Raw genomic sequence first — 28,000 nt, 5'->3', positions numbered from 1 at the left:
CCATGTTAGCCGAAGTGGCTGCTCCCTGCGGGGGCAACTGGCTCTGGCTGCGGCTGCCGGGTCTGTACGCACAGGGTCTTCCTTATTCCCCTCGCCCGTGGTTGGCGCTAAGAGGCGGCGTCCGGCAGGATGGAGAAAAGTAGGATGAACCTGCCCAAGGGGCCGGACACGGTGTGCTTCGACCAGGTACGCCCGGGGGGCTGTGCTCCCCGAGCCGAGGCGGGTGGCCTGTCTTCCTTTCCCTCCGGGGCCTCCTCGGGCTGCTGGGCCGCGCATGCCCCGGATCTGCCCCCTGCGGGACCTCGCTGCCTTCAAAGTGAGTCTTTTGGCCTCAGGTTGGGCCGGGGCAGCCTGCTGTGAGAAGGCACTTCTGTGAAATGGTGCATAGTGACGAAAAGGCCTGAAGTTGTGGGCAAGTGGTTTTGAGCTAGGTGTAAAAGCTCGTGTTACTCCCGAGCCCATTCCCATGCAGTGCAGTCGGAATTGCCAGATCCTGGGCACACAGAAGTTTGTCAATCGCCGCCTTGCACCTAGAAGCTCAGTACGAATGTATTGACCAAATCTCTGGACCCACGTCTCTACCCAGGGATTAGGTGGGTGGAAAAGGCACTCAATCGAAAGTTTTTCCTTAACGTTTGCCTAAAGTTTCTGAATGGGATGTTTAAAAGATCAGAATCTTATTACTGATTTTGTTGCAATACAACAAAGCAAACCATTGTGCTTCTCTAAAGTTACTCTACTTTTTATAAGGTGAACTTGAGGTTGGTCTGAAGGTAGAGAGTTGAAATATGATGGATATTAAAGGTTTATCCGGCACAGCCTTGAAAGTGTCCAAGATTTGAATTGGAGCTGGGAGAAATTTTGCATGTTCTTTTGGCGGTAATGCTCTGGAACTGTACATACACCATCAAGAAATACAGTGATGCTTTATTTCTAAGGATTGGGGTTTTTGATACCACTTAGTGGCTGCTTTCAGTGTTAAAAAGTTAAATCTTTTGGCTCAGTAGACACTTAAACTTTTGAGCAACTGAATTTAAGTCTTTTTTTTTTTTTTTTTTTTGATGACTTCAAGTCTTAGTATGTCTTTTGCTTTTTAGCTTCATTAGTTTATCTTTTTGATGCTTGCGTTTCAGTTCACAGTCTCTGGTTTTAAACAGTATTTACATCTGTTCTTTTTTATAGCTGAGTAGTATGTACCACATGGACTTGAACTTGGGCAAACTTGGGGAGGTGGTGAGGACCGGGGAAGCTGGGTGTGCTGCAGTCCACGGGGTCGCAAAGAGTCAGACATGACTTGGGGACTGAACAACACCACATCTTCTTTATCCATTCCTGTGAACTTTTAGATTGTTTCCATGTCTTGGCCATTGCAGATAGTGCTGCAGTGAATACTAGGGTGCATGCATCTTTTCACAGGATGATTTTCTTCAGATATACGCCCAGGAGTGGGACTGCTGAATGATATGGTAGTTCTATATTTAATTTTTAAAGGAACTTCCATATTGCTCATCAAAAAGAGCCAAATAATGCCAGTTGCAGCTACATGGATGGACCTGAAGATTATCATACTAAGTGAAGTAAGTCAGACAGAGAAAGACAAATATATCATTCACATGTGGACTCTAATAAAAATGATACATGCATGCATGTATGCTCAGTCTTAAGCAACTCTTTGAAACCTCATGGACTTAGCCTGCCAGCCTCCTCTGTCCATGGGATTCTCCAGGAAAGAATCCTGGAGTAGTTTGCCATTTCGTTATCCAGGGGATATTCTTAACCCAGGGGAGAAACTCACATCACCCATGTTTCTTTAAATTGGTGGGTAGGTTGTTTACCACAGAGCCACCTGGGAAGCCTGAAAAGTGATAACAGATGAACTTGTTTACAAAACAGATCTCAAAATTAAATTTATGGTTCAATTGATTAGCCATGTCTGACTCTTTGCAACCCCACAGACTGCAGCACGCCAGGCCTCCCTGTCCCATCACCAACTCCCAGAGTTTACTCAAACTCATGTCCATTGAGTTGGTGATGCCATCCAACCATTTCATCCTTTGTCGTCCCCTTCTCCTCCCACCTGCAGTCCTTCCCAGCATCAGGGTGTTTTCCAATGAGTTAGTTCCTTGCTACAGGTGGTCAAAGTATTGGAGTTTCAGTTTCAGCATCAGTCTTTCCAGTGAATACTCAGGACCAGTCTCCTTTAGGATGGACTGGTTGGATCTCCTTGCAGTTCAAGGGACTCTCTAGAGTCTTCTCCAACACCACAGTTCAAAGGCATCAATTCTTCGGTGCTCAGCTTTACTTATGGTCCAACTCTCACATCTGTACATGACTACTGGAGAAACCATAGCCTTGACTAGCCGGACCTGTATGGTTACCGAAGGGGAGGCATGGGGAGAGGTGATAAGTTAGGAGACTGGGCTTAACATAGACACACTACCATATGTAAAACAGATCAGCAGAGGTTCACTGTGCAGCACAGGGAGCTCTGCCCAGCACTTCAGTGACCCACGTGGGAGAGGAGCCCAGGGCAGCGTGGGTCCCCACGTGCACACAGACAGGCTGCTCTGCAGCACGCCCGGGACTGGCACGGCAGTGCATGTCAGCTGTAGCAAAAAAGTTAAGTGATGCAGTTTCAGAAAGAAGCAGTTACATCTGGATCTTCTCCAGTGTGGCCATTCATTTTTATTATGCAGGCCATCTAGACCCAGGAATAATGCACTCTTGTCCTTGTACAGTGATGTTTCTGCTAAACCTCTGTGATGAAGGGCGTCATTTGAAAGGGAGTACCACGTGAGCTTGCCGATCCAGAAACGCTTTATTCCATCCACTGGCTGAGACCTGTCCTGGAGCAAGGGTAGAAAGAAAGAGTGTGATGAGGCGAGGTGTGCTGAAGGAAGCCAAGGCACAAGCAGAGATGAGAGGCTTTGTTCTGTTCAAGAATCTCAGAATACAGAGAGCTTAGCTTGACCAACTTTGCCTTCTTCAAGGCTTCCTTCAGGCTCAACACCAGCATTCTTTCTGACTTGCTAGCCCCACCATATTTCTTGCTCTGAACTGATAGAAAGCCTTTGGGAAAAGAGGCTTCAGAAAGTAGAAACCTCAAAATAAGTTCTGAAGTAGAACTTGATGAAGGGGAGAGCAAACTGGGGAGGTGGCTGAAATGGCAGCAGTTTCATATTCTTTCATGCCCCCTAAGCCTCTGAATGTGCTCTGTAATTTGTAGTGCTAATAAATGTGATGACTTCACATGTAAAAGCAAAATACATAGGACAGCCACCCTGTGTTAAATGTTGCTTTTCTGAGACTTGGAGATAAAGGTTACTTGCAATTTATGTTTCCTTCAGAGAGATATTTTAAAAGTTTTGGTCACATGGCAGAAATGATAGGTAAAGAGTTTGCCTTTGGGGTTCTATTTCTTAAGTCTGTCTGATTCGATGCATATTGTAATTTGTGTAATTAGAGAATGTCCGATTTGCATTAGGAGAGTGATTACTCAAAAAATCCAGTCATTAGCGAATTTGTTTCCAGTCAAAGGAAACTGTCACACACATGATGAGGCCCTATTAGGACAATGGTGGCAATCATTCATTTAATAAACAGGCAGTCATTGATCACCTTGGAGGAGGAAATGGCAACCCACTCCAGTATTCTTGCTTGCAGAATCCCATGGACTGAGAAGCCTGGTGGGCTACAGTCCATGGGGTTGCAGAGAGTTGGACATGACTTGAGTGTCTGTCACTTCACTTCACTGATCACCTGCTTTGTGTCCACCAGCCGTCTAGACTGGATAGTACAAGGTAGATAAGATTTAGGTTTTTGAGTATGGTTACAGAAAGACCACAGTGTGTGCTGAGAAACTGGACTTAGTCCAGAGAGGCTGGGAGGATGACCAGAATGGAAACTAGAAAAGTAGAAAGACAGCTGGGTGTGACTGCAAGTTGTTCTCCTGTACTGCACTGAGGGGTTTGCGCTTGATGAGTTACAGTCAGGTGGAAAGCAGGAAATGACCTAGTCATGTCTGTTGCATTGAACCGGTGTTAGAGCATGCTGTGCCACTGGTTACTTCAAGTTAATATAGGGTTCTGTTTCAAGGGGAAATTATGTTGCATTTGAACTGATGAGCTAATATTTTGATTTGGGCCATTCTTGCACGTGTATTTCAGTCCTAACTCAATGTCGTAGTGGTATTTCATACTTTTAGGAAGTTATTTAATAAATGCTTAAGAAACAACCAACTACCTTTCTGAACATAGAGAAAAAAATGCTTCAGTGGTTCTTGTAAAATCTAATGAGAAATACAGAGCAGAGGACAGATTTGTGAAGGATGTAGATGATCAGAAGACAAGAGTGGCAGATGGCAGTAGAGGTATCATCACTTGGGGACCTCTGTCACTTGGTAGTAGAGGTGGTGATGACATCATATCATTAGTTTTGTCAGCTTAAAAAATACAAAAGTCCTTAGCGAGGGTTGATGGTCAACTAATACATGAAATAGGACATGAGATACTAGTAGTATGGGAGAGAAGAGGCCGCTAACAAAGATAACTTAGACCAATTCACCTAGGTGTGCTGTTGAAATCTGTCCTTCTATCTCAGCATATGACTTCTATTTTATAGAAAAAATAGTGCCATCAGATGGGAACTTCTTCATCTTGACTGATGACAGCTCCATTCTTGTATATGTACCCATCCCCTTTCTCCACCTCGCCTGCTTGGAAAAGGGGTTTTCCTTCCTGAGGTTGGTCCTTCCTACCCCACTCCTCCCTGTGCTTGGAGCCCAGACCCCCTGGTACTCTTCCCACCCTCTGATTCCTCTCTCCTCTGACCTCATCCCCAGTGGCTTTCAAACAAGTTCCTGCTTTGGTCTCTTCCTCTTGACCCTCCTGCCTCTAGTCATTTTCATATCATTCTCTTCCACATTCTAGCCAAGCTCTTGAGTTGTTTTTACTTTCTTATATGCTGATTGGCTATTTGTATATCTTCTTTGGAGAAATGTCTATTCAGATCCTTTGCTAATTTTTTACTTGGTTTATTTGTCTTTTAACTGTTGAGTTGTGAGAGTTTTTATACTCTGGATGTTAGACCCTTGTCAGATACATGATTTGCAAATATTTTCTCCCATTCACTGGGTTGTCTTCTCACTTTGTAAATAATGTGTTTTAACACACAAGTTTTAATTTTGATTGAGTTCAGTCTATCTGTTATCTTGATGCTTTTTGTGTCAATGACTGCTAATTCAAAGGCACACAGATTTTCACCTGTTTTCTTCTTAGAGTTTGATTGTTTTAGATCTTCTATTTGTCTTTTAATCTATCTTGAGTTAAATTTCTGTGTATAGTGTGAGGTTGGTATCTAAATTCATTCTTTTCCATGTGGATATTTTCTAGATAATAATATCAATTGCTGGATGTTTAGTAAATCTACAGTGTAAAGTGAAACCCTCTGGGAAGTGAAATGTGGCAGTTATTACATCCCACTGTGAGTCTGAAGTCGTTTGCTGTCAGAGCAAAAGCTCTGATATTCACAGGTGTTCTCAGTCATCTTCTCTTGTGTGGGGCAACATTTGTTTATCCAAGAGCAAATATATAAATGGCAAACTGAGCACTAATATTGCCTAATAGCATTTGTTAGAGCTCAAGTTGTATGATTTAGAATGCCATCATGAAGTTCAGCTCTGAACTTCATCCACTTGAAGTTCATACTTTCAAAGTAACCAGCCGAGTGCTCTGCATAGAGTCGTAGGGCTGGTCAGTACCAAGGCCAAGATGTCAGGCTGAGTCCTGCCCCCACATTCTTTCTGTGATTGTTGTGTAACTGTGAGTCTAAGGTGTTATCTTAGGTAGTCTCAAGAAGTAAAATAAACATGGTTTTTCACTAGGTGGCTGTGAAATTATAGGTGGGTAAGAAATCTCTTATCTGACAGTATTATAGCAAGTGTTTGGATGATTAATTAAGAAAGTCAGTTTTTATAATACTCTTATGGAATGGTGCATGTTGTCCTTAACATATGTGTACATTTGTTCTACATTGATGTGGCTTGAAACTCTTTTCTCTGAAAATCTGTCTGTGAATTCGATTTTGTTGTTGTTGTTGTACTTTAAGTTGAATGAGAACCCCAAGGCATTTGCAGAGAATCTGGTATAGAATCCTTCAAGATTTGTATGATCCTCCTTCCCACAGCACTACCTGGTTCATGGTCATCTCATACATTTAATATAATTCAGCAAAATCTGTCTTATCGGTTTCTCAGTATCAGGTCTTTGCAAAGCATCTGCCTTAGTTTTCATGAAAAGAGTTATCACTGTGTACTTATATTTTGTTGGTTTATACAATGTTTAATAAAATTATGTAATTTTGGTGGCAAGTATAAGTGGCCTTAACAAGTTTGGGAATCATTGTACCTGATGCTTGATAACTAAATAGCTCAGTTAGTGCTGAAGTCATAAGTAGACAGTAATTTGCTATCTGTATGCCTGTGTGCCTACCAGGGGCATCAGAATGTTATAAAGGGAAACAGGGCATAATGATTCTGTGAACAATGCTTGGAAGTTGGTTTTGAAAGATTTTGAACGTCTATTCAGTTGAATACTCAACATCCATATAAAATGTCAATACCAATTAATATGTATTATGAAAACACATTGAAGCTATATGTGAAAGGAGGAAAAGAGCTTAGAAAAGGTTTATTAAGATTTTGTGTATGTGTATGTGTTTGTGCATGTGTGTGTGAACATAGAAAAAGGTCAAGGGTTTCATTCAAGGAGGATCCTACAACACTTAGCTCCTCCCATGGACACATGAAATCAGTAGCTACTCATGGAATAGTTTCCTCCTCTGAGCAACTCCTGCACATCTGGCCAACAACCCACATCAAGGTGGATAGGAGAGGCTGAGACATGGTCTCACCATCCAGCCCACTCCCAGCATGGTGACCCACAATTGGAAGGAAGCTACCATCCCCAGCTGCTCCCTGAGAAGTGAAGGGTCTGAACCCTAAACTTGACACCCCTCCTTTAAAGACTTGCACCTGGGAGATGAGCCCCCAAACATCTACCTTTGAAAGTCAGTGGAATTGGCATCTGCAAGACCCACCAGGCTCATGATGTGAGAAACAGCTTTTGAAGGGCAGCATGAACTTGGTCACCCTCCTGGGGCCTGGCACAGGGACAGTGGCTGAAAAGGGCCCAGACTTTCTGTGAAAGAGGATTGTTTATCTTAAAACATCAGCCTGAGGGGCCGGCCTCTCATTTAACACTCTCTGGGGGCTTGGAGGCTGGCAGGAGCCGTCTTGGCCTCTCTGCCTCATTCCAGCTGGACAGTATCTCCTAGAAAGGAACTTGGGTACTTGTCTGGTGCCCCGATGTTTGCAGTTGCTGCCCAGAGACAACTCTAGGTCACCTGGCTTTGGTGACCAGTGAGGCTTACACCTGTAGGTCCCAGTGTTCACTGCAGTATTATTTGCAATAGTCAAGACATGGAAACAGGCTTAGTATCCATCGATAGATGAATAGATAAAGAAACCATGATATACACACACCACACACACACAGAGGAATATTATTCAGCCATGAAAAGGAACTAAATCTGGACTCCCCTGGTGGTACTGAAAAGGAAAAGTTAAAATTTGACATAACCTCCTGCTCGTTCTGCCTGTGTAACTCAGCTTGCTTCTTGCAAATTTTGGATCGGGTAGGTCATGTAGTCTCAGAAAGTGGGGATTTAAGGTACGAGGAACTGGAGCTTATCTCACCACCCTTGTTCTGCTCTTTGCAATTCCCCAGCCCCTGTAAACCTGCTTAATCATGCCTTTCCATATAAAGGTCAGGCATGCCCCTCCCCATCTTGACTGCTGTTCCCGTGCACATGAAACTGCTTCGTTTAAACCAGCCTATTAGCAGCTAGTGTTGCCCACTATAGTCTTGTCTATGAAAACTCTGTAACCCCTCTGTAACCCACTCAGAGCTTAGAATGTTAACTGCTCTGGGCCCGCTGGCGTAGTAAATGTGAGTTCTCCAACTCTCCGAGTGTGGTGTTTGGTTTCTTGAGTACTGGTTTCTACAACAGTACAGTGACTAAGAATCTGCTTGCCAATTCAGGGGACACAGATTTGATCCCTGGTCCTGGCAGATTCAACATGCCACAGAGCAGATAAGCCTCTGGGCCACAGCTACTGTGCCTGTGCTCTAGAGTCCGTTGCCCACAACAAGAGAAACCAGCACAATGAGAAGTCTGCAAGCCGCAACACAGAGTAGCCCCTGCTCGCCAAAACTAGAGAAAGCCTGCATGCAGCACTGAAGATGCAGCACAACCAAAAATAATAAATCAAAATATTTTCAAAAAAGAAAAAAATCTTGCCATTTGTGACAACGTGGATGGACCTTGAATGCATTAATGATACATGTCATCAGTTAGAGAAAGATGATCATGATCTCACTTTTATGTGAAATCTAAAAAACAAAACAAAAATTAACTCAAAGGTACTGAGAACAGATTGGTGGTTGCCAGAGCAGGGGGTGGGGAATGGACGAAATGGGTGAAGGGGTCAAATGGTACAGATTTGTAGTTAATCAGTTAAATAAGTCATGGGGAGGTGATGTATAGCATGGTGACTATAGTTAATAATACTGTGCTGTATATTTGAAAGTTTAAGACAGTAAATCTTAAAATTTATCATAGCAAGAAAAGGAAATTTGTAACTGTGTGATGGATGTTATTTCATCCATCCTCACAGTGAAAATATTTGGGAAAAAAATTCCAGAAAGTTTCAAAACACAAAATTTGAATTTGCTGTGACAAATATTTGGCAACTATTTACATAGTATTTTCAATGATCTATGTAATATTTACATTTTATTAGGCATTGTGTAATCTAGAGATGATTTAAAGTATATGTAAATACTGTGCCATTTTATTTTAGAGACTAGGACATACCTAGATTTTGGTGTCTTTGGGAGTCCTGAAAACAGGCCCCCATGGATGCTGAGGGATGACTTTATTTATAGGTTGAAATTGTCACAGTAAATATTTGTTACTTTTAAAACTTAAGGGAAAAAAGAACGACTTCTGTTCTGAGAAGAGCCTATTTAATGTGTGTAGTTAAAAACAAATGAAATCCCTTTTAGGACTTAGACAGCAGGAGAGAATGCTCTTGGTCAGGGGCCTCCCTGTTGGCAGCTTGACAGATCAGGTCATGGTATTCCTGTAGATCTCCAACAGGACAAATGTTATTCTCTGCTCTGCAACTTTTTATCTCTATACAAAAGGAAGAGTGTTATACCCTTAAAGGTCAGAGCCTTTGGGCTCTGAGAATGGGCTATCCTGTGTATTTCAGGCTATGGCAACATTCTTAATGCATGCAATAGAACAGAAGGGCTGAACTAAAAGAAACAGATCTAATATGGAGTGAGATTTATTCGTCCTTATTACATGGACACTGACAAGATTCTTACTGCCTCTAAGTTTCTTTCTTGAGAGTTAAAAGTGAAAAAGAAGAAGCTGCTATGCCTTACACCTTTCCTAATTATTTTGTGAACAACAGTCATGGTAACAGATATAAAGTGCTTTGCAAACAGCAGAGCCCTTCCTGGGCACAAAGGATCACCCTTGTGATTATTTTGGCATCAGCAAGTGGTCCTAGATCACCTGGCCAAGCCTCTTGCCTTCGGCTGTCTCAACTCCAACCTATCTCTGCTGCCGCAGCCACCTTAACATGAATATGCATGAGTGGCTTCCTGGCTTCTACTCTGCTCAGAGCATCACTGCAGACACACAGACCTGCTCCTGAGAACTGGAGGGCAGAGCAACTCACACAGCAGACTCCTGCCTGCCTGCTTCTCAGTGCCCTGTGTACCCCTACTGATCCCTGGCAGCCACCCAGCATTTTAGAACCATCCAGAGAAATGCCAACCAGCACAACTTCTTTCAGGAGTCCCTGCTGCTTAGGTGAGCCATCCTGCGCATCCACCAGGCAGTGAAGGCAGGTGTGTGAGGAGGGTCCCCCTTGCCTGCATCTCACCAGAGGACCAACTCCCCATCCTGCTGGGTTCTCCTTCAGAATAAGCTCAGAAACTCCTTTTCCCAGGTCCTTATCCATCAAGAGAGGCAACCTCAGCCATGTGCAAAGAGGGTGGTATCTCTATCTGCTTCTGACTGGCATCCAAAATCTTACACCCCAACCTGCCTTTATTGCTGGCCAAACTCACAGACGTGCTTTATCTGCTTATTCTTCTCTTTACTCCATCAGCAGTATCAAGAGAGAGCAGACGATGCATCTGTCGTAAATATGAGGTTTCTGTTGGAATATAGACTGGTTAGAAGTGGGGGAGTGTTACTCGAATTTGTTAATCATTTACAAAGGTGTGTTAAAACCTCCATAAATTTAGAGAAAATGGAGAAAATTCTCCTTGGAGTAAGTAAAACAATTTGAATTAGAAAAAAAAAAAACAAAGAAATTATTTCCCCTTACCTTTAAGTGCTTCCTTGAACAAAATAGCCATAGCACAATACTCTTTATCTGCTCCTGAGAAGTTGTATTAAAGTGCATGTGTCCTTCTGAATTAAGCTTTGAATTAAGCACCAAAAGCTCAGCTCAGGTGCTCTGTGTTGACCTAGATTGGGTGGATGGGAGGTGAGGAGGAAGGTCCAAGGGGAAGGGGATATATGTATACTTACAACTAATTCACTTCATTGTACAGCAGAAACTGTTACTGTGTCCAGGCTGACTCAGTTCACCACGGGACAGGCCAATGAATCCGAGAGAGCAAGCCTTGAGGCAAGGAACAGATTTTAGTTGGGGAGCCAGCTGATGGAGAAGATGCCAGGCTAGCACCTCAAAATAGCTTTCTTGTCAGGGCCTGGTTGCCAGGTCCTTTCATACATCAGAGATGGGGGGTGGGGGGAGGTGAGGAAACCAAGTAAAAAGACTATTCAGTCCTTGCAAATGTCCCCTGGAATGGGAAGCCTCAGGCAGGGAGAAGTGTTTCACTTGCTTGCAGTCCTTCACAGGCGGAGGGCAGCTCAGGTTATCTCCCTGAGGCAGGCCATTATGTATGTTTAATAACAAAAAAAGGGTTAAAGTCACAGAAACAGATCCAACATAAATTTAAAATTAACCCTTGCTGGTTAAAAAACCAACACAACATTGTAAAGCAATTATATTCCAATAGATATATAATATGTAACATTACAGAAAAAAATTTACTTTAGAATTAGTGTATTCATTTTCACTGGGAATAAATGTTACTACATGTTGGAAAGTTGTTCTCCTTAGAGAATAACTAATACCCTGAAATATTTGCCCATGTAAATTTGCTTAGCTAATTTCTTGTTCATAGAAACGCATAGAAACGGCTGTCTGTTTCCCATTGTTATCTCAGGTTTCAAATCAATCCAAGTAAGATTGTGGGGTGGGGGGGGGGAGGTGTCTCTAGATGAGACAGTTCGGCTTCTATTTATTTTACATCCAGAGTTACGGGGCAGAAGGAGTCCTTTCTTTAAAATTAAGCTGATTATTTCAGTTAGCCTGTAAAAGAAATTGTTGTTTTGCCACCAAAGATGCTGCTCTTCAGGAATCCTACATAACTACTCTCTTGGTTGCTTTTCGGATGGCTGCTGATAGCATCCTTTATCCTTCAAAGACTTTGTCTTTCACTGACCTATCAAAGTAATACCCGGTGAATGTGTTCCAGTGACTGCTAACACTGCTGGATTCTCTCTCTGAAGCCTGGGATCCCTCCTCTCGCCTTCCACACACACCAACCTTCATACAGATGACCCCTAGGCAGCAGGAGGATGAACTTACCCAGGGCAAGATCTTGGCCTGAAGCAATTCTACTAATCCGATTTCCTTCTTAATGCCCTGATCCATTTGTAACTTGGAGGACAGCTTTACTGTGGATGAAATGGGGGACAGCCATAATCCAGAACAAATTTTCCAGAATGTATGGTGAGCACAGAGAAAAAGAGAGAGCAGGGCATTCAGAGAGAGAAAGATTTATTACAGGAAGAAAGAAAGTGACTGGTTTTAGAGAGAACCCAGTGCTCTCCCTTTACAACCAACCCTTCTTACACCCTGTGCCCCGAAGGGAGAGGGTCTTAGTTTATCTTTAGCCTGAAGCTGGGGTCTTGTGTCACATAGTCGGAGGGAGTCTCACAGTTGGGTGGTCACATAGTCTTGAGAGACTGGCACCAGCAGGGAAAAACGGGACATTGCCTTAAGGAAAAACAGGATGCCACCAGGGCAATGTGACCACTGTGACTTCATCTCTTGTTTGTCAGGTCACCACAATGAGCCATTTTTAAATAATATGCTATAAGCCCCTTGTGGACCCTAACACAGAACATACATGTTCCAGAAAGATCTCATGGCAAACATCAGCTGCTGACCCTGGACCATAGGGCGGAAGTTGAGGGCACTGAGGTAATGGCCTTGACAGAGCCAATTGGTTATTGCAAGTGTATATGTGAGTGCTAAGTGCTTCAGTCCTGTTGGACTCTTCAACCCCATGGGCTATAACCCACCAGGCTCCTCTGTCCGTGGAATTCTCCAGGCAAGAATACTGGAGTGAGTTGCCATGATCTCCTCCAGGGAATCTTCCCAACCCAGGGATTGAACCCACATCTCTCCTGTTTCCTACATTGGCAGGTGTGTTCTTTACCACTCGTGCCACCTGGGAAGCCCCGTATAAGTGGTATCATATGGTATTTGTTTTTCCCTGTCTCACTGACTTCACTTAGTATGATCATCTCTAGGTCCATCCATGTTGCTCCAAGTGACATTAAAGTAAAGTAAAAAGGTCACTCAGTCATGTCTGACTCTTTGCAACCCCATGATACAGTCCATGGAATTCTCCAGGCCAGAATACTGGAGTGGGTAGCCTTGCCTTTCTCCAGGGGGTCTTCCCAATCCAGGATCGAACCTAAATCTCCCGCATTGCAGGCAGATTCTTTACCAGCTGAACCACAAGAGAAGCAAGTGGCATTAGTTCATTTTTTATGGCTGAGTAATATTCTGTTGTATGTATGTACCACAACTTCTTCACGCATTCCTCTGTTCATGGACATTTAGGTTGCATCCACGTTCTGGCAATTGTAACTAGTGATGCATTGAACATGGGGTCCATGTATCTTTTCGAATTAGAGTTTTCTGTGACTTCTGAATGACACTAAGGAAAACAAAACAGCCTAATTGGTCACCTTTGGAGAATAATTATTTTGAACTTTGGTAAATAACAGAAAAGACTGAATCAATTCAGCCTCCATTTCCCACCATCAGTCTGCTGAAGCATGGAGGACAGCGATCAATGTTCTCCTCTGCTGCAGGGACTGTCCTCAAAATCTCAGTCAAGGGAAATTCTCTCCAACAAATGATTCAGTGTCTTCAGTGAGTAAACTGCAAGGGTAAATAGAGAAGTAGAAGCCGATGAATTGAATTTGATGTACTCAATATTGAAGGCTGGGCGCTCAATGGAAAATGGTTAAGGAGGGGTGAGGCCGTGATGAGCACACAATCCAGATGATCAGGGCACACATGGCAGAGTCTTGGTCTCCGAAAAGCACTGGGGAGGCCTCAGGAGAGGCCGGCTCAGTCTATCTTCTTATCTGACTGGGGTTGCCAGCGTGTTTAATATTCGTGTCTCAGGGCTTCCCAGGTGGTGCTAGTGGTAAAGAACCTGCCTCCCAGTGCAGGAGACATGAGACATGAGTTCAGTCACTGGGTTGAGAAGATCCTCTGGAGAAGGGCATGGCAACCCACTGAACAGAGGAGTCTGTTCGTGGGTGGTCTATGGCTCATGGGGTCACAAGAGTCAGACACGACTGAAGTGACATGGCATATTTGGCTAAATTATTTGCCTTATACTGTTGTTTTTTTGCTTGAGGCTTATTTTGACAATTTAAAAAAAATTAAAAGAAGTTCAGGAAGTCTTGAGGGTGAGCAGCCAGCCTGGTCTTAGGGCTGTAAACTTCTCTCCTTCCTTTGACAGTAGTCACTGTCTCTCATATTTTCTTAAAACTTTCATTGTAAATTTACCCATAAATATACTTGTGGTATATTTGGTTCTGTGCTTTCTAAAGGGTATATTGGAGGGTTTTTTTTTGGGGGGGGGTGTGATTTTTATTCTGTTTTCTTTCCTGTAAGGAACTGTGTTAGGTCAGGTCCTCTGAGAAGCAGACCTAAGGCAGGATTAAATATGCGTGGACCTTGTTGAGGGAGCAGCCCGCAAGGAAACGGGAGGGAGAGTGTCAGATGGGAGGAAGGGGGTGGGAGGAGGCGTCAGCTGCAGCCCAAGGAAGGCAGAGGCTGAGATGGTTCCATGGCATCACCAACTCAGTGAACATGAGTCTGAGCAAACTCTGGGAGTTAGAGAAGGATAGGGAAGCCTGGCATGCTGCAGTCCATAGGGTTGCAAAGAGCTGGACATGACAGAGCAACTGAACAATGACAATAAGGAAGGCAGAGGTACCTGGAGGTGCCCATGCAGGGTCTGTGGGCATAAAGCAATATGGATGGACCTAGAAATTATCATACTAAGTGAAGTAAGTCAGACAGAATTTGACAAATGCCATATGATATCACTTATATGTGAAATCTTTAATGTGATACAAATGAACCTATGTACAGTACAGAAATGGACTTAACAGACACAGAGAACACAGTTGTGGTTGCCGAGGAGGGTGGGGAGGAAGATTGTGAGTTTGGGGTTAGCAGATGTAAACTATGATATCTAGGATGGATAAACAACAAGGTCCTACAGATTAGCCCAGGGAACTATATTCAATATCCTGTGATAAACTGTAATGGAAAAGATTATGAAAAAATATATGTAGACCTTAAATCACTTTACTGTGCAGCAGAAAGCAATACAATATTGTAAATCAAGTATATTTCAATTATATGCATAAGCAGAGACCTTCAACATGTTTGCCTACAGCCCCCACCATAGGGGCAGCGAACACTCTCCTGGCCCCACATCTCCAGGCCTTTTCTGAGGACCTGGACATTGGATTGAAAAAAAAAAGTTTTAAAGGGTCCTGGGTAAAGCTGTAGAGAGTGAAGAAAGGTTCAGAGCATATCCTTAGGGAAATACCAAGACACTATTTATTACACAAAAATAAGACACAGTTCATGTATTTAATAGGGGAAGAGTCAGATAACATTTATTGGGACAGGAGACATTATGTAGCCATTAAATAATACTTAATAGTGGGTTTCTACTGCATTCTCTTTCTTCATGTTTCACTTAAAATGCTTCCCAGGACTTCCCTGGCAGCCCAGTGGTTAAGACTTTGTGCTGTCAATGCAGGGGGCATGAGTTCAATCCCTGGTCAGGGAAATAAGATCCCATATGCCACATGGTGTGGCCAAAAGATTTTTTAAAAGTTTCTCCACTCCTTATATATAGTAGGGAAAAAAAGCATTCATGGGAGTGAGGCCAGTGTGGGTTGCTCTCCTATTCAACCCACTTCAAGCCCAGCAGTCAAGACCATCATTTCCAATTTCCCAGGACGGGAAGGCCATCCATTCATTAAATATCTTGCTCAGGGCCTGACAGTGAATGGAAGACTGAATTGAAACACGGACCTCCTGTCTTCATCTTTAATAGGAGACTCTATCTCTTACACCACAAGTGTGCTATAAGTTAATTCTGCAGAACTTCAACAATGTGACTTCTGTCCTGGATGACCAATCTGTGTCCTTCCATTTGTATCCACAGACAAGAGAATGGTTTGCACAATTAAGTGCTGGAAAAGCCAACAACAGCACTGTATTTAATGGGGAAAACTTTTCTAATTTTGGCTGCACTAGCCCTTTGTTGCCTCCTGTGGGCTTTCTCTAGATGTGGGGCATGGGCTTAGTTGCCCCTCAGCATGTGAGAGCTTATTAATAGCTCCCTGGACAGGAATCAAACCCTAGTCTCCTGCATTGGAAGGTCAGTTCTTTTTTATATATAATTTCATTTAGTTAGTTATTTACAGCTATCTTCATTGCCGCTTGGATTTTTCTCTCGTTGTAGTGAGCAGGGGCTACTCTCTAGTATAGTGTGAGGGCTCCTTATTGCAAGTGCTTCTCTTGTTTTGGAGCACAGGCTTTAGTACATGCGAGCTTCAGTAGTTGCAGTTCCCGGGCTTAGTTGCTCCACAACATGTGAGATCTTCACAGATCAGGGATCGAACCTGTGTCTCCTGCATTGTGCAGATGGATTCTTTACCACTGAGTCACCAGGGAAGTCCGTAATGGGGAAAACTTGAAAAAAAAAAAAAAATAGGATCATTCCCAGAGGCTGCCGGACCAGCCGGGAGATTTCAGCGAGCAACACGACGCGTTCCTTTAGGCTAAGAAATAAAGACACAGGACAGATGGGGTCGAGAGGATCGCTGCAGTCAACGATGCTCCTTTATTTCTCTAAGCTTCATTTATACTTAAACCAAGAAGGAGGCATCCCAAGGAAAATTCTTCCCCATGTACATCATCTTAAGATAACAATAATTAGAACTCTCACTAGGCGCCAGAGCACAGGAATGGCATCCTGATTTAGATTAGGGGTAATCGTAAAAAGGCTATCTGTCTGCGTCTTGTGTGCATTCAAGGCTTACTAGTGTTGTGTTTATCTTTGGATAGTAAATTCAGAGGGGTGGCGGGACAGAGAGCTATGTCCTTGAAGGAACCCTTGATAATCAAGGCAGCTCCCAGAGTCAGCTCTTTCAAGCCGCTCCCCGCAGCTCCCCCTCTTTTATTTAGTAAAAGGGCACGCCTGATTCTTTTGCCGTAAGTAATTACTGTGTAGGACAGCCTTGATGTCCCATAACTCTGTAATGAATTTCTTTATGATACAAGGAGCAATGCACACAAAAAGCACAAACACTAGGAGCACAGCCACGACCCCTGAAAAAAGATGCCAAAGTGAGGTAATCGAGGGAAAATTGGAAAATAAACTGTTAACAAACTCTTCAGCATTTTTTGCCAAATCTGTACTAGCCCGAGGAGCATTTTCTATATCAAGAATTTCCTGATGAAGTTGTAATAGATCCAAAGAAATGTTTTCATTATACCAAATACCATCTAAATGTAATTTTACTCTGTCCCAAGGAGTTTCAGTATCATTATAAATTTTTGGAGTTACACAAATCCAACGATAATTAGCATGACATCTAATTTTTGTTCTCAGCTTTAACCCTTGCACTTCTTCTCCCAAAAATCTTACTGCATCATAAAGCGCATTTAGTCTATCTTCTAATTTTCTATCTATATCTTCTTGAACTCCTAAAGCTTTTGAAGTGTTCTTTGCCAAATCATCTACAATATTAGCAGTATGCACAGATTGAGCTAAAGATACAGAAGCAGTAACAGCAGAAGCAATCAAAGTTATTAGAGTTACTACTCCCAGAATTATTAATCCTATCCCCCTTTGTGGCCTAGCAAGGGCTGTACGCACTCTTTTCCCATAGTTCAAGCCCAGACTCTTCATACCAGGGCTCAGTAAGATTTACAGGCAACATAACAAAAGGTGGTTGTTTAACTATTAAGACTCCAGAATTATTTCTTATTCCTCGAATGCAATTGGTTAGGGTACAATTAAAACAATGAATATAATATTGACTATTTTTCTTAGTAAGATTTACAGAACCAGCAATAATCATAAATGGATAAGGTACACAAGCCCGAAGATATCTCCAGGTTGTGTTCTAAAAAAGTCCACCTTTAACCTTTTCTCCAGTCTGCAGGGAGGATCTGCTTGTTTCAAAAGCCGCCAGCAACTTCCAGACCTCAGTTTGATAAACAAGGGTGCCGCCAAGATTCCAAATTCTCGCTGCAAACTGTCTGTTACTTTCCTTTCCGGGGTTTCTCTCTGAGTCTGGCGACCAGTCCCACAGTGAGTGCGTGCTGTTAGGAATAGAATACACCGTAGCAGTCTCATTCCGGCAGAGTTTCCATGGCACCGCTATATGTTTCCCTTTTTGCCCCAGGCCACATAATGGGATATCCTGGGGTCCCGTTCTGTTGCGTCGCTGTGCATGCCCTGTGAGCTTGGTCACACCAGGAATATCCACACTCCAGCCAGTGCTGTAATAAGAATATCCAACATCTGTAACAGTGAGACAACCTGAAACATTATGATTTCGGAGAAAGCACATTGGTAATTGTGAAGAGGATCCAGTATAAGAAATGTTGGCATTCTCTGGAAAAATATGTTTATCAGAAAACCCCCCCAAAAGTATTGTGTCATTCACATACACAGGAACGGAACTCATTTCCCATCCAACAGGCTGCAAAAGACGGGGATCAGGAACATATGCCCAGAAGACATCAGCATTCATGGAACTTATCTGGTTTCAAAGGAGAAGTAAAGAAATTAATATACTAGTAGGAGAGGCGGGGGAAGGGTTTGAAGCATTCTCACATGCCATCTGTAACAGGGCCTGTATCTGCTGAGCTGTCGGCAGCGGGACCGTCTCCTGGGTTGTGAGCTCTCTCATTCGCTCCACCAGTGATCTCCTCCGCCGTGCGTACCAGCCTTTCCGGGAGCCAGCGCGGCGCTTTGGCATTCTGCGGGAAAACACAAACATGACCTCTCCCCCATGTTAGAACTGGATCCAGCCCATGCCATCTGCCTTCCAGTGGGTCTTTCCACCTGACTAATGGCCGAGCCTTTTTATTGTCATAGTGCCAAAAACGTTGAGCTGCTGATTTGCCATCCCGGTCAAGACTTAGAAAATTCAAAATGAATAAGGCATGGCTGAGGAGATTGTTAGGAGTAATAGTATATAAATTCCCCCTTTTTAATTTTTTCAATTGGTGCTGAAGGGTTTGATGTGCCCACTCAACAATTCTTTGGCCCTGTGAATTATATGGAATACCAGTCTTATGCACAATTTGTAATTGGGCACAGAAGGCTTGAAAATTGTGACCAGTATATCCAGGGCCATTGTCTGTTTTGATGCATTTAGGCAGGCCCATAGCAGAAAAGCTCCGTAAGCAATGCTGAATACAATGCTTACTAGCCTCTCCAGGTTGAAGTGTGGCCATGAGGAAACCAGAAAAGGTATCAACAGTAACATGCACATATTTCAATTTTCCAAAATCAGAAATATGTGTAACATCCATTTGCCACAAATCATTGGGGAGTAAACCCCGAGGATTGACTCCATAAGTGGGAAGAACAAAAACTGCGGGCAGGTAGGACAAACCTTTACAATTTGACGAGCAGCCTCCCGAGAAATTCTAAATTGCAGCAGTAAAGAATTGCTATTCTGGTGATGTATTGCATGAGAGGCCTGTGCTGCAGAGATAGGGGTTAAGGAAGAATAACATACCATACGGGTGGCTTCATCTGCCAGAGCATTCCCAGCCGTTAAAGGCCCAGGAAGGGCAGTGTGAGCGCGTATGTGCCCAAAAAAGCAAGGATGAGTTCGGGCTCGAATGAGATTCTGAATTTTCAAAAACAAGGTTTGAATAGAGGGCTTTGCAGCTCCAATGAGGGGTACTGTTTCAATGACTGAGAGAGCTCTGACAACATAATGACTGTCAGAGTATAAATTAAAACTTTGAGGAACACGTTGCAGAGCTTGGAGTACTGCAAAAAGTTCTACTTCTTGAGCTGATGAATATGAGGTTTGACAATAATAAGATTCATTTTCAATCACCAAACTGGCCATGCCATTGGAAGATGCATCAGTAAAGACAGTTGTCCCCTTTCCCAAAGGGCATTGCTGCACGACTTTTGGAAAAATAAACTGATGCAGCTGTGCAAATTGTAACAATTTATTAGCAGGATAATGTTGTTTAATCTCCTTTGCATACTGTGCAAGCGCAATTGCCCAATCATCAGAAAATTGAGAGAGCCATAACTGTTGTTCAGTTGAAAAAGGAATACAAATAAAGTGGGGATCCCTTCCTAAATAATTAACGGATTCCTGTCTGCCTTTGGCTATTACTTTAGCTACAAGAACATGATAAGGACTTAACACCCGTAAAGGAGAAACTGGCAAGTAAATCCACCTTAGAGAGTTATCTTGAAACAGGACACCTGTAGGTGAATGTTCTGAGGCAAGGATATAAAGTCCCCAAGGCCTTTCATAGTCACAGTAACTGGAATGCTGCTGTGATAAGGCAGTTTCCACTTTCTGAAGAGCTCGCTCTCCAGCTTCTGTAAGGCTGCGTGGGGAGGTAGGATTATTATGTCCCTTTAAGACATCAAAAAGAGGCTTTAATTCATATGTTGCAAGATGTAAATAGGGCCTAATCCAATTAATGTCCCCGAGCAACTTTTGAAAATCATTAAGTGTTTTCAGATTATCTCTTCGCAAAGCAATGGGCTGAACTCCAAATGTCTCCCTTTCTAAACGAAAGCCAAGATAGGAATAAGGAGGAAAGGTTTGCACCTTTTCTTTGGCTATTATAAGCCCTGCAGCCTTCAAAGTTGGTTCCATGAAGGCATAAGCTGCTAACAGATGTTTTTCATCAAAATGTACCAGCAGTATATCATCCATGTAATGCAAAATGTAAACATCAGAGTATTTTACTCGAGTCTCTTCTAATGCTGCTGCAACAAATTTTTGACATAAAGTCGGACTATTAGCCATACCTTGAGGCAAAACTTTCCATTGATAGCGGTGCATTGGTTGAGAGAAATTAACAGATGGAACACTAAAGGCAAATTGAGGACAGTCTTGAGGTGCTAAGGGAATAGTATAAAAACAATCCTTTAGGTCTATGATTATTATATGAGCATTTCTTGGAATAGCCATGGGGGAAGGTAAGCCAGGTTGTAATGCTCCCATGACTTCCATAGTTTCATTAACCTTTGATTTACAATCTTTTGCCCAGTGTCTTCCTTTATTGTTATTAATAATTGCTGCATGAGTGCCTCCAGACTCTTTGTCGGAGGGGCAGCTGCTGCCTGCACATTTGAATCATCAGTTACAAGTAATTCCCAATGATCATCCTTATGGTAAGCAGCTGCCTGTTCCTCTAAACTTTCCTCATCCTCTGGAATCAACGTTCCCTCATTTTCCTTCAAAGGTTTGGCAGATTCTAATTCAAAGTTTGTGGGTCTTTTCCCTTCAGGAGTAGCATAAATTTTAGGAGTAGCATAAATTGGATCTTCAGGTGAGAGCATGTTTTTTAATTTACTCCCTTCCTCATGTTCAAAATCAAGGCAGTCTCTTATTAAAGACCATAATGAAAATGTCTCCACAGGAACCTTATTAGGTTCATGGAGAGTATAATATGTTTGAATCTGTTTCCCTATCTTTTTCCATATCTCTAAACTCATAGTCCCTTCCTGTGGAAACCAGGGACATACTTCTTCAACAAAACTAAGAAAAGAATGCAATTTTGTTTTAGTAACCTGCATTCCCCGATGCTTCAACATTATCTGTAACATATGCACAAACAACTGACGACTATGATCTTGCCCCATAGTTTATACTCTCGACAATAAACCTTCCTACCCCACAATATTCAAGCAAATATCCTTTTACTTACTTACTGCAAAATTTCCAACGGGTAGGGGCCTAGAGGAACTTTCGACGAGCCCCACGTTGGGCGCCACTTGCCGGACCAGCCGGGAGATTTCAGCGAGCAACACGACGCGTTCCTTTAGGCTAAGAAATAAAGACACAGGACAGATGGGGTCGAGAGGATCGCTGCAGTCAACGATGCTCCTTTATTTCTCTAAGCTTCATTTATACTTAAACCAAGAAGGAGGCATCCCAAGGAAAATTCTTCCCCATGTACATCATCTTAAGATAACAATAATTAGAACTCTCACTAGGCGCCAGAGCACAGGAATGGCATCCTGATTTAGATTAGGGGTAATCGTAAAAAGGCTATCTGTCTGCGTCTTGTGTGCATTCAAGGCTTACTAGTGTTGTGTTTATCTTTAGATAGTAAATTCAGAGGGGTGGCGGGACAGAGAGCTATGTCCTTGAAGGAACCCTTGATAATCAAGGCAGCTCCCAGAGTCAGCTCTTTCAAGCCGCTCCCCGCAAGAGGCCAGCCAAGCCCTACTGGAGCCTGAGCCCCCAAAAAACAAATCAGTAATAATCAATCTTGTCTTTAACATTTTACTATCTTGTTCATCATGGATTTTTTTTTTTTTTTGCATTAATTTTTATTTTTTAAGTCTTGCATTAAAATTACATCTATTTTGATTCCTGAGTTTTTGGCACCCTGTCAAATCTTGCGCCTGAGGCAAGGGTCAGGCCTACCTCACCCTGGGCCAGCCCTGCCTTTAAAAAGTAAAGACATTTTTCTTAATATATGATACTTGTTTTTTTCTTTCTGATTTACTGCACTCTGTGTGTGTGTGTACTCAGTTGTTTCAGTTGTGTCCGATTCTCTGACCGTGTGGACTGCAGCTTGCTAGGCTCCTCTGTCCATGAGATTTTGCAGGCAAGAATACTGGAGTAGGCTGCTATGCCTTTCTCCAGGGATCTTCCTGACCCAGGGATCGAACCCACATCTTTTATATCTCCTGCATTGAGAGGTGGGTTCTTTACCACTAGCACCACCTGGGAGTCCCATGCTCTGTGGTGACCTAAATGGGAAGGAAATCCAAAAAAGAGGGGATATATGTATACATGTAGCTGATTCACTTTGCTGTACCACAGATACTAACAACACTGTAAAGCAACTAGACTCCAATAAAAAATAATTTTAAAAAAGGAAAGGCATTTTCATTACAATTGGGAATAAGTCAGGGATGCCCCAGTACCTCCGTCATGTAAATGGAAGGGCAGTGCAGGCAGACAGAATGCTGGAAAAAAGAATCAAACGACCAACTAAAAGTATTGAAATGTCAAAATGGGCTTTTCAGGCTTCCCTGGTGGCCCAGCAGTAAAGAATCATGCCTGATACTGCAGTTCAATCCCTGATCCAGGAAGATCCCACATGCTGCGGGGGAACTAAGCCTTTGTTCTTCAGCTATTGAACCTGAGCTCTAGAGCCTGGAAGCCAAAACTAATGAGCCCACATGCCTCATTACTAAAGCCCATGCTCCCCTACAAGTGAAGCCACTGCAATGAGAAGCCCATGCACCACAACGATAGAGCAGCCCCTACTCGTTCTGATTAGAGAAAAGCTCGAGCAGTAAGATGCAACACAGCCAAAAATAAACAAACAAAATAAAAAGGCTTTTATGAGATCAGTAGAGATTGTTTTTTGTGTACCAACAACAGGTATATGATAGAGAAAATCCATTCCCCATGGCTACAAAAACTAAAACGTCTTAGAATGAGCTTCCTGTGTCTATAGCTATGAAGAAACCCACAGTGCTGTTGACATTTAAGGCTCGAATAAACGGGGAGATGTATCTTGAGTGAAAAAAACTGATGTCATGTATACAAAATTCCATCACTGTTGGGCAGTATGAAGTAGGGTGCAAGCTGATTTTTCAGCCTACTTGCTGCAGTGGCTTGGCCACCTGGATTTCTTTGTTGAGGCAAGAGAAGGAAGAAGCTTCTATTTTTTAACTGTGGATAGAAGTGGGCTGTCCTTGGCCACATCTGTTTGTTTCAGGGGACAATGTGCATGCCACCTGGGGGGCAGAAAATGTGTTCACTTCCCCAGCCTGTAAGCTGCGGCCCCCACCCCAGCTGCCAGGAATGCAAACTCCCCATGAGAGAGACTAGACATCTCCCCTTGAAGCGGGCATATCCAGCCACCATCTGTAACCTTGATTTGTTTTGTTTTTTTACACAAATGCATTTTTTAATATAAATATATATTTTCATAAATGAGTATAATATTTTATAACCTGTGCATTTTACTTAACATATTGTATCTTCCATGAAATGTTTGTAATAATATCATTTTTAATGACTGCAATACACATCAAACTATTTTATCATAATGTACACATTGCATATTATTGGACATTTAAGTAATATGTGATTTGTACATTAACAAATAAATTTTCTTTATTTCAAACAATGTAATGGTGAAATGGACATCCTTTTTAGGCTATACCTTTGTACATATGGGCTTCCCTGGTGGCTCAGCTGGTAAAGTATCCACCTGCAATGTGGGAGACCTGGGTTGGATCCCTGGGTTGGGAAGATCCCCTGGAGAAGGGAATGGCTACCCACTCCAGCATTTTGGCCTGAAGAATTCCATGGACAGTATAGTCCATGGGGTCGCAAAGAGTTGGACATGACTGAGTGACTTTCACTTCCACTTTGTACATATACATCATTGTTTATCTAGTGTACGTTCCTAGATTTGGAATTGCCAGGCCAGTCTTTTGAAAGGTTTTTGATTCCCAGTTGCAAGTTAGTTTCCAGAAACGTTGTGCTTTTTAAAAATTGAAATTATTGCCACTTTTATTTTTCTCCTCTGCCATCTTTTTATCAGACTATGATTGCATTATGAGTTTGTGTTAGTCCCTGCTGTACAGCAAAGTGAACATGGGGAGTCTGCTGTAAAATGATGCTTGGTGCTCTGGGTGCATCCTCTGTGGTCACCCGTGTTCTAGGAAACACTGGACACCTTTCCTCTGCCTGGGAGCAGGTCTCTGAAATGGGCCCATCAGTTTCAGGTTTGGGGATGGGGTGACACAGAAGGATGCTGAGACCCTGCAGGGTCCATCTCAGTGAGTTTTTCTGTTGTGGGACCGTATCTAGTGTGTGGGCTGCTCTGGGGAAGCGCTGTGCATCTGCTGGAGTCTGGTGATATTACGGAGACACAGCCACACATGAGCCATTCAGGTTCCCTAGAGGAGAGGAAGGAGATTTCCACTGACCTCCCTTCCCCCGCTGTCTACCCAAGGGGCTGAAAGGGAAATCCTGTGAGTCAACGTGCCTGTTGAGAGTTGCCCAGGGACACTGTATGTTTTGTGGGATAAAACATAGGGTTCTGGATGGTGGGGTTCAGGACCTCCCCAGTTTGGGCCCATGGGATCTTTGCAGTGCCCTGCGGTATCATGACCTGTACCTCTGAAATGGCAGCCACATCCCTTGCACCCTCCTGGGTGCCCCCTTCTCTTGGTGGCTGTCCTCCCTCTGGTTTTCCACCCTCATCCATCCTGAGGCCCCACCCCATCATGCCTGCGAGGCTGGGGCTCCTGTCCAGTGTCTCTGTGTGGCATTCAGCCTGGACGGTTCCTGGCAAATCCAGTCAGTGGTTTTGTTTGGAGTGAGGAGGAAGCAGAAGCTTGTGTGTGCTGGGAGTTGGAGGCAGGCAGTGGGAAGATTGGAGATGGGCTTCAGGGGCAGCAGATTAGATTTGGAAGGGGTAGGGCACCTCCTCTTTGGTGTCATAATATCTTTGGAATGAAAGCTTCTCTTTTTCTTTTTGAGAACAAATAACCTGATTTTATGACCCGTTGTCTCAGTCACCTGGGCTTCTCAACCCAGGAACCATCTTCACAAAGTCATGAGTGTGATGGTCAGCAGGCAAATGAAAAGATGCTCAGCATCACTTATTATGAGGGATATGCAAATCAGAACTACAGTGGGGTAACATCTCACACTAGCCAAAGAGGCCATTGTTAGACAGTCTACAAATAATAAATGCTGGAGAGGGTGTGGTAAAAAGGGAACCCTCCTACACTGATGCTGGGAATGTCAATTGGTGCCGCCACCATGGAGAACAGTATGGAGGTTCCTTAAAATATTACAAATAGAGCTACTATATGATCCAACAACCCCATTCTTGGGCATATATCCAATAAAAGATACATGCATCCCAATATTCAGTGCAGCATTATTTACAATAGCCAAAACATAAAAACAACCTCAATGTCTATCCACAGATGAATGAATGAAGATGATGTGGTACATATATACTATGGAATATTACTCTGCCATAAAGAATGAAAGAATGCCATTTGCAGCAATGGATGGACCTAGAGATGATCATATTAAGTGAAGTAAATAAATCACAAACAAATATCATATAGTATCATCATATCTAAAAAAGATAAAAATGAACTTATTTACAAAACAGAAACAGATTCACAGACATAGAAAATAAACCATGGTTACCAAAGAGAAAGGCTGGGGAGAGGAATAGAGAGTTCGGTATAAACAGATACGCACTACTATATATAAATTAGACAGTCAACAAAGACCTGCAGTACAGCACAGGGAACTATATTAAAAAAGGATCTGGAAAAAAATATGTATATATGTGTATATATACATACATATATATACATATATATGTATACACATACACACACATAGATGTATATAACTGAAGCACTTTGCTGTACACTGGAAATGAACAGAGCACTGTAAGTTAACTATATGCTAATCAAGTCAAAGAGATAATTCATGAATGATCAGGGAGTTGGGGGGAAGTAGCAGGTGTCCTGGGAAGTCCCCAGGGTCCCCTTTTCCTCCTCGAGCCCTGGTGCCGTCCTGTCTCTTTGGCAGAACATGTGCTCGTCCTAACACCAGAGTCAGCTGAGGAGGGGTATCCTGTCATTTGAATGACACGAGTTACTTCTCCTGGGTGTGCTCCTTGTGTTGGCTGTTCGGGGCCGGGTTCTGATTCTCCTGTCCCCCTTCCTGTCTGCAGTGGCTTCCTCCTGGTGACAACAGCAGTGTGAGCCCTGCCATGGCCCACCTGAAGCATCAGAGTGCTGCGAGCAGCCTACTGGACCACAGGGTGAAAGGGCCTGGATCCCGAGAGCGAGGACCCGGAGCTGGCCCTGGAGCAGTACATGCCCACCGGCCTGGAGCTGGCAGCCCTGAGGCCCGAGAGCATGTGTCCGCTGAGCAGGGTGGACGGACTGACCAGAGCCCCGACAGGGACTACAGTTCTGACTACATGAACAACACCTCGGAGGAGAAGGACTACGACTTGGGGCTGCCTGAAGAGGAGGAGGGCACCTGCTACATCCGTTACTGCCCCGAGGACAACAGCTACCTGCAGGGCACGAACTGCAAGGGGCAGGGCTACGTGGCCCATTACGTGCACACCTGGAGATGGACGAGTGCCAGGAGGCTGTGGAGGAGTGGACGGAGCCAGGGCCCGAGACTCCCCCAAGGCCTGCCCACCCACCAAGGCCAGCCACGGCCCCAGCAGACACAGGTGCAGGCCCAAACACAAGGGCAGGCCTAAGTCTCTGAACCTCCCTCCTGAGGCCAAGCACCCTGCCGACGCCCAGAGGAGCTTCAAGACCAAGACCAGGACCTCGGAGGAGAGACCCAAGTGGCCCCAAGAGGAGGTAGGATTCTGGCTGGCCTGGGGAAGCAGAGTGAGGGGCCGAGAGCAAAGGCATCTGTGCAGCCCCCAAGTCAGCATGCGAGTCAGTTCTCCATGTGTTCAGTTATGCATGGAAGTCCTGGCCACTCCTGTTCACGCATCAGATGCCATAGTAAATGCTGAGGAAATCTTGTTGAGGCTGATTGGTGGCCAGGGCTCCCAGTAGACACCCAGCCCCCCAGCAGAGCTTGGGTCCTTCACCTGCTTGCTCTGGATCTGCTCACGTGGGAGTGGTCCCTGAGACTGTCGCCCCTCCCCAGGTGGTTTCAGTCAGTCATAGGGATCTGGTACTGCTGGCAAGTGTAGAGAGCTGCAGCCAGTGGTTGGGACAGCCCAGCGGCGAGGGGCCATTTCACAGGGGCAGTTGAATCTGGTGACACTTCTCTGAAAGACCTGGGGCCTTGGTATGATTGGCAATTCACTGTAAATAACCATTTTGCAAATAATTATTGGAAAGTTTGACAGTCTTGGAGAAGAAATGCATGCTAATGAGGCTAGTAGATTTAAGCGTAACTGTATTTTCTTTTACATATAGCAAAGTAATGTGCATTCTAATAAACACTTTTCAAAAGTTGCCTTTCAAAAAGAAAAACTTACATATATATAGAAAGACGATGCATGTGAAGGAACTTCTATTTGACTAATTCTATGGAAAGTGAGAATGAACTGCTTTCTTATTTTTTTTTTAACTGGAGTATAGTTGCTTTACAATGTTGTATTAGTGTCTGCATTTCCCTCTTCCTATGTTACTGTAAAGTCATTTCTAGACCTTATGTAATTTAATAC

General features: G+C 43.5%; 1 pseudogene; it reads left to right on the top strand.

Moving 5' to 3' along the window:
* On the top strand, positions 1 to 27,977 carry LOC136165517 (amyloid-beta A4 precursor protein-binding family A member 2-like; annotated as a pseudogene).
* The last annotated feature ends 23 nt before the right edge of the window (positions 27,978 to 28,000 follow it).

Source organism: Muntiacus reevesi, chromosome 3 (genome assembly GCF_963930625.1).
Source record: "Muntiacus reevesi chromosome 3, mMunRee1.1, whole genome shotgun sequence".
Taxonomy (NCBI): domain Eukaryota; kingdom Metazoa; phylum Chordata; class Mammalia; order Artiodactyla; family Cervidae; genus Muntiacus; species Muntiacus reevesi.
Note: the sequence above shows the minus strand (reverse complement) of the source record. Positions and strands in the feature narration are given on the sequence as shown.